Raw genomic sequence first — 7,540 nt, forward strand, 5'->3', positions numbered from 1 at the left:
CGCCCCCAGAGATCTTTTTATGACCTTTTTGCCATCCCTTTGTTGGGGCCGCTTCTTTCCAAGCAACCCCCTTTTCCCATTAAGAGATTTTAATCATCATCAGAATCAACTTTCGAAGAACCAGTTTTTTTTTTTTTGCGCGCAGAAAATAATGAACTTCATAATGCTCGGCAATTGCAACAAAGGTAGTTAGCATGACGGTAATATAAATGTAAGGGACTCGCAAATATTTTACTTCAGATTGCTCTGCTAGAAAAAACAAAATATTTAGTAGACTATGATGGCCAGAAATAATCTTTGGAATGAATCTAAATAAAAGCAATTAAACCCAGACAAAAATATATAAGGAAAAATGAGAAAACACATTACACCGTCCTCGTTAATGCCTTGGATATTACGAATGGTTGCCTGGGAGGTTATTCTTCTGACGAAAAAAGCCGTTATTGTTCATAATACTAAATAATACTTTTCGTTTTCCCCGTCGATCTGTCTGTTAAACAGTCTAAACAAATGTTTCTATATGTTTTATATACTCTTTGGGTACCACAACTATAGGTCAGCGTTTTATAATGAAAATTTTAAAATTTGTCCATCTTTGCACAAACCTACATCATTAGATTGTTATTTTTGTGCATGGAAATGTTAGCCATAATCCTTCAATAGCTACCTATCCAAAGATCATCCCTAATGGTAACCTTAGTATATTCATCGTGTATAATATGCACCAATTCTCATGATACAAGTAAAGCCAATTAGAATCCTCATAATTAAAAAAAAACAAAATTGAACAGGAAGTTTATATATATATATATATATATATAAATAAAATTTATATATAATATATATATATATATATATATATATATATATATATATATATATATATATATATATATATATATATATATATATATATATATATATATATATATATATATATATATATATATATATATATATATATATATATATATATATATTCAGGACTCTAGTCCAGCAGTTTACAATAAAAAGAAAAGTAACAGGTTTTGGGCAGCGAAAGATCGCGCACATGAAAATGATAGTACACTGCGTTTGTTTTGGGCGACTGAGACGAAAAAAATTCACCAGGCTTAGACACTATCATCAACCGTTAAAGTTCCCTGTTCAAATGAAAACTTACGGCAGATCGAGCAATGAAACAGGAAATTTTTTCACCATCGTATGAATAATAAGTCTATCATTATCAAGGAAAATTAAATCACCTCTCTAAAATAATTCTAGAAAATAAATTGAGTTGGTGTCATGTTGCTGATGCCCGAACTGGATAATAATATAATTACGACGATGAAACAGCATATGTATGTGTTACATGGGTGGCTTCAGTGTCATCGCCTAGGTAAAATCAGAAAACCTGACGAACCCCACAAAGCTTACAATAAATATAAGACATTTTAATTTGAAAATTCTGTCAAATAAATCGCCCTAGTATCGTCTTACCTGTTCGCACAGAATGGTGGTGTCACTGGACCTCCTGTTCCACTGGCTCTTGCAAATTCTCTGCAGATTTCTGCTGACGCTGAATATGTCAGCATCTTGCAACGCGCAAGATTCATTGACTTCAACAATAGTAAGAGCATGTCGGTATCACACTGTATCGTCCAAGAGCAAAGTTTCACAGCAATGTTATCGTGTTACACGTCAAGCAATAGATTAGGCTCACTGAAATCTCTACACAGTGCACACCGGTAAACGTATGCAGTTAGTGGCGACACCCACTATACTGGGCCAGTGGGGCGTCGTTGACTTTTCTCTAGAGCAGTCAATTGCTACTGGCTGTTTATCTTCTTGTTTTAGTAGATTTGACATCAAACAAGAATAAGTTATTTATGTTGCCATACTTCTTCATTAACCATGTAGGTCTGCTAGCACCTACAATCTTTTCATCATCGTGTATCATTATACAAAAAGACTTTTAAGTTTGGCGTTCATGCTTCACTCGCCAAACCCCACCACTGACTAGGTAGGCTTGGAGACCCAGTACAAAAATTCTCGACTAACTGTCCCCCAAGATATGAATGTCAGGTACAAATATCTATCAATGGGACCATCTTCCAAATAGAATTCTTGTTTGGGATCAAGGTTTAGTCTCGTTAATGGCCGATTCCTTCATGTAGTGCCCTTAATTTTTTTTTCTTTTTTTGATATGGCATGACGACTACTACGTAAGACTTTTTTCCCCAGTTTTTCCCATATTTTTTCTATTTTGATATGGCATGACGACTACTACGTAAGACTGCCAGTTCCCCAGTAAAGGTCGTAAAGAATCTCCCAGGCCCTTGATGTCAGAGCTTTTCTCGATAGACCGGGCATATTTAAGCATCAGTAAAATTCAGATTTTGATGCTTAGTTTAAGACTCTTTAGAACGAAGTCAAGTTCCAAGGCAAAGCCTTCAAAGGGAACTGATCTAACCTGACAGTCGAACAATTTTTTATGTCAATTTTGCTGGAAAATATCTTGAGTGCTGGCCTCATTTTGTGCTCTAAAAATTATCTTTGCGAAAACGTTAAAAAAAGCATGAATAACCTCATTCTAAATCATTTCAATCTGGCATGGCAGGAAGTAATTTAGTTCGCAAAGCAAAGGAAAAATTAAACTCGAACAATTTGTAAAACTTGGACTCTAGGATTCCTGAAAACTGCAGAAGTTGTGAGTGGTAGTAATAAATTTAATGAACTGGAAATAACTGCAATTCTTTATTCAGATATCGTTTGTCTGACCATACTGATAAAAGGGCAGAGCAATATCTTTCACCAGGCTTCTGGTAACAGGATAAATAAATGTGTTTACACTGGATTCAAGGAAAGGAAACACCCATTCTTTTGCAAGATCAACTTTATTGTTCAACATGCTGGACATGACGTCAAAGAAGAGGGAGTTGGGAGGGCAAGAAAAGACAACAACTTGCGGCTAGACACCAACATAGCTACTTGGTAAGGATTCTTCACTCTCATGACTAGCATCTGGACCACCACATGAAATGAACTATTCTGAACTATCAAAAAACTCATGTAGGCAGAGGAAAGGGGAGTCACCAATGAATGGCACAGAGTACGATCAGAGAACTCACTCGAATTTCAGAGGACTGATAACATTTCCTATTTGACTTCACAGTTGATATCACGTGGCACCCCAAAGGCTGATCAATGACAGTCCAGATAAGATACGTAGTACAGATACTGTCCACGATAATCCGCTGATTCATAAATCTTCTATATCACTGTCTTGAAAATCAATGTACACAGTGTTTTCTATATTCTAGATGCACCCACTTTCTTATATTCCTCACATAATATCACTGCCACAAAAATAAACCTTGCACAGTGACCACCATAGAAAGCATTCACAACATACTAACACACTAGAGTACCTTGTGGGAAATGTCCTATATCATGTGGGTCAAAGGAACATAGTGCTAATCCTCAGCTGCCACTAGGGTTGAATTATTGTCATCACAACAAGTGATTCTCAACCTTAATGCATGCGGGTTAAAACTATCTTCCACAGAAACACAATACAGTATTATGCTACATACTCCAGTGATGCTAACATGTGAATTTGAATAGGCTTCAGTTCGAAGGGGTTGTGTTCAATTTGATCATTTAAATCCATAAATATCTATGCCCCACTTTTATTGATCTATTTTCTAGACACTTATTGTTGTGTTTATACATATTCCCACATTTTTTTTCTAGAAATTCTTTTCATTGCTGTGATGCACATAAATACCGCATGCTATTGCTATCATTTGTATATCAATGACGGTTTAGATGGCACAATTCAGTACTTAATACCACCAATTCAGAGCAATGCCGATTTCTACAAATTTGTGAGACAAAATTTGCAACGGTGAATTTTCGTCAGATTGGAAATCGCAATGACTACACAACTTCACGTGAAATAAGGACACGCCCTTCAGCGCCATAGACGACAGTCTGTCTCACTGTAGCACATAGCAGTAGTTTTCCAATGTCGCTCATCACTCATAACACGTCTCTACTAGACCCTACTGAGGGGATATGCTAAATTAAGAAATCACAGGCACACAAAACAAATTGTTTCATAAAGTGTTGACCTTACACATATATATTTTACATTAAATATTACATTTGTGCCCAAAATACAAGAGTGTGTATATACACCTGTATGTATACACACTACACAGTGCACATACACAGTATATACACAACTGAGAATCTATACCTTCAACCAGACACTCAGACAGAATGGCACGAGAGATGCAAGGTATGGGGCCACGAGTACCACTCGATGGTGATAAGACAGAAGTACCAGACGTACTAGTCACAAGTACCAGTCAGAAGCATAGAATAGTTAGTTGCAAGGCTCAGAAGGACTGGAAGGATACACTGAGGATGTTGTTGGGCACACACCGCCCCCAAATCATACGAATGTGCACTCAGGGAATGTTGCAAATGCAATGTGGTTATGTGCATGCATGTAGAAAGAGGTGTGCACACACACTTTTGAAAGCAATCATGAAGAAGAGATGTTAGTAGATGTATATGCACATGAAAGACTGTATATGTAAGAGAAAATTGACTGATTAGGAAAGGTATATAAACGTCAATGTGCACAACAGGAGGAAGAGTATATACATGAGGCAGGGTATGTGTTAGCCAATGGCTCAGTCACTTGAATTACACTTAATTTCAAAATAATTGCAAGGTAACCTTGTACACACCTCTCTTGTTTCATCAATAACTGAGTTACACTTTTGCTTTTAATTACCATTCAAGCATTAAATCAGTCACATAGTTGTTTCTCAAGTTCAGACTGGCATAGCATATATGTGTTAATGGACTGACCAAAACTGTAATTACATATGAGATATATAAGTAGCACGCTGGTATTCCTATAATCGAGACTGACGAGGAAGCGACAGTCTCTCCAGGAATTTTTCTCCCAAAACTTAGTACCTTTTAGAAAACTCCAAGACTTAAGTTCTTAAATATTCTATTTGGTAGAGGTTGAAAGGTTAACTATGAGTGTGCGTGCAGATATGAACAGACTACAATGGTTCCGCTCCCTCAAAAAAAAAAATAAAGGTTACTTTCGGAAAAAAATCTGTTATCACAACTAAAAGGTCATTTAAAGTGTAAATATTTACATTCAAGGTACAGGACTAAATGTCGGTATTGTCTGCGTTAAGTTCATCTCAAAACTAATGTAAGAGTGATATGACTTTTCGTGAGTGTAAAGGAGAGTAAATAATACTGAAAATAACATCAGTAACTTCTATGTTTCTGAACTTTGCCCTCTCCATTTGCTCTAGGCTATCACGAAACCTAAGGGCATCAGAGCTTAAATTGTTCGTGTTTCTATTCCTCAAGAACATCAATTTTCTTCCGTTTAAATACTAAATGTAACCAATTTTCTGATATGAGACAAGAAAGGGGAAGAAAGAGAAAGAGAGAAAGTGGTTGTGAAGCTATGCCCCTCAAGTCTTTGGACTTCAAAGAATTTAGAGATTGGCTTTGCTAACAATATCCTGATTCCTTGAAAACTCTGCCATTCACTGGTCACTCCTACTACTGTGTTGAGTACCGTCTACAAAATGTTCATCATTAGTGCAAATAATCAGGAAATATCTTTTTTATTCAAAAAGGATCCAAGAAGCAGGTAAAATATCATTTTGACAAATTTTTGATGATCTGTTACTAGAGGGCTACTTTCCTTATGCTCACACACTCATTTCATATTTGTCATGTGAATATTTGATTAAAAATGTCAAAATTTATGAGAACTTTGGAAACCGATACTCTGAATCTATATACGGTATATGGAGAGAGAAAATGCTTTAGTTTATATTTTTTGTTAAACAAGAACTGTTGCAAACCCGTGACTAACACCTGATAAAGGTATAGAAGTTAGTAAAAATTTCAAGGGAAGGATAACTGGTGCTAACAACCGCTCACAATGACTAGACAATCTGGTTTATGTACAACGACCTTCACTGATTGTATAATTCTTTCAGGAAGAGTGCACCAGATGCATAATATATTATCATGCATTAAAAAGTCTCAAAATTTTTAATAAGGAAAAATCCATTGGCAGTTTTTATACTCTGGAGGAGAGAATTGTGTCCACATGTCCTACATGTTGATCCCCGGAACTTGCATTGCACATAGGTACTGGAGGGGTTGACAGAAGCCAACATTGCTAATCACTTCTCGTTTAGGTATTTTACATTTTGATTTTGTGCCTCCATTTTAGTGCAGTTTGACCATGGATGAGACAAATAATATACAATTTTCCTTCTTTTTTTGTTTTCTTAGTTTCATCATAAAGCACAGGTTCCGGGGCTCGAAAGGGGATTCATCATGAATTGTCTTTGAAGAGACATATTGCATGTTTTGAGTTCCGGTTGTTAATGTTTTGATTGCAAGGCCAAATGCCTGGCTTCTGTGACCTTGCAGTGTGACTGTCAGATGCAGCCCATGTCAGCCCCTTCATCAGAACGGCACTGATGGTAAATGATGCTAAAATTTACAGACTAACACATGCTAACTATGACTGATTTATCTTATATACATTTACATACAGAAAATACAGACTGTACACAATTTTCCTTTCTATGTCCACCCTTGGCAGATGGGCTGTAGTTATGTTCATAAATTATAAGGACTTTCATAATCACTCTATTCAACATTATCAGGGGAGGATTGTAACTCTGCTGCCGTCTCTGGGGAGGGAACAGTCAGTGACGACACCACTAGACAGAACACCACTTAGGACTTCTACTATGGAGTCACACGGACACTCAAGAGATATCCTTGACCCTTGACTACCAATGATATGTACTACCATGGGGATAACGACTACGAACTACAACTCGGGAACAACTACAGTCCTGCCCAAAAGAAAAATCACTTAATATTACTAACCCACTTTCTTCCACCTTCACTGTCTGGGCACAATCATCATATTTATCACTGTTATTATGGATTCAAAGTTAATAAGTAGGCTCCGTGGCTGAATGACTCACCGCCACACATATGGAAAATTCCAAAACAGTACAGTTCAATATCACCACTATTTCCTGTGTGAAATATACCTCAACTGAAGACAGTTGATTTAAATTTCAAGATCTTTTCTTTGACTTCATTCACACAAAGTTAATCCTCAGTTCGCTTGGTTACAGGAGGCAACTCTAATACCTGCAAATGTTAGATTATATCCTAAATGATTCTGTGACACTATTTCTACACTGATTCGTTCCCGGACTCTTGCAAACAGCACATCAGTTGAGTTATGTTAATTTCAATATCCAAAAGAGTCTCCAGTTTGAAATCTTTACCTTTCCATCAGCGAAGACATTAAGAAGTGTAATGATTATGATTAATATCAGATATTACTTCACTATCATAACAAGCCACAAAATGGAAGCATTAAAAAGCTCTTTGACAGAATTGATATTTATGTCTTGAGTTTCACTACTGAAGAGTCTGCTCTTGATATAAAAACATTCTCGAAATCTGA

General features: G+C 36.4%; 1 protein-coding gene across 1 annotated transcript in view; it reads right to left on the reverse strand.

Moving 5' to 3' along the window:
• Positions 1-2,857: 2,857 nt before the first annotated feature.
• LOC136840854 (trichohyalin-like) overlaps positions 2,858-7,540 on the reverse strand; it is a 505,698-nt gene continuing 501,015 nt past the window's right edge. Inside the window, 1 exon segment of the mRNA XM_067107799.1 lies at positions 2,858-7,540. This exon segment is cut by the window's right edge and continues 610 nt beyond it. The gene's annotated coding sequence lies outside the window, so the exon portion shown is untranslated.

Source organism: Macrobrachium rosenbergii, chromosome 8 (assembly GCF_040412425.1).
Source record: "Macrobrachium rosenbergii isolate ZJJX-2024 chromosome 8, ASM4041242v1, whole genome shotgun sequence".
Lineage (NCBI taxonomy): Eukaryota > Metazoa > Arthropoda > Malacostraca > Decapoda > Palaemonidae > Macrobrachium > Macrobrachium rosenbergii.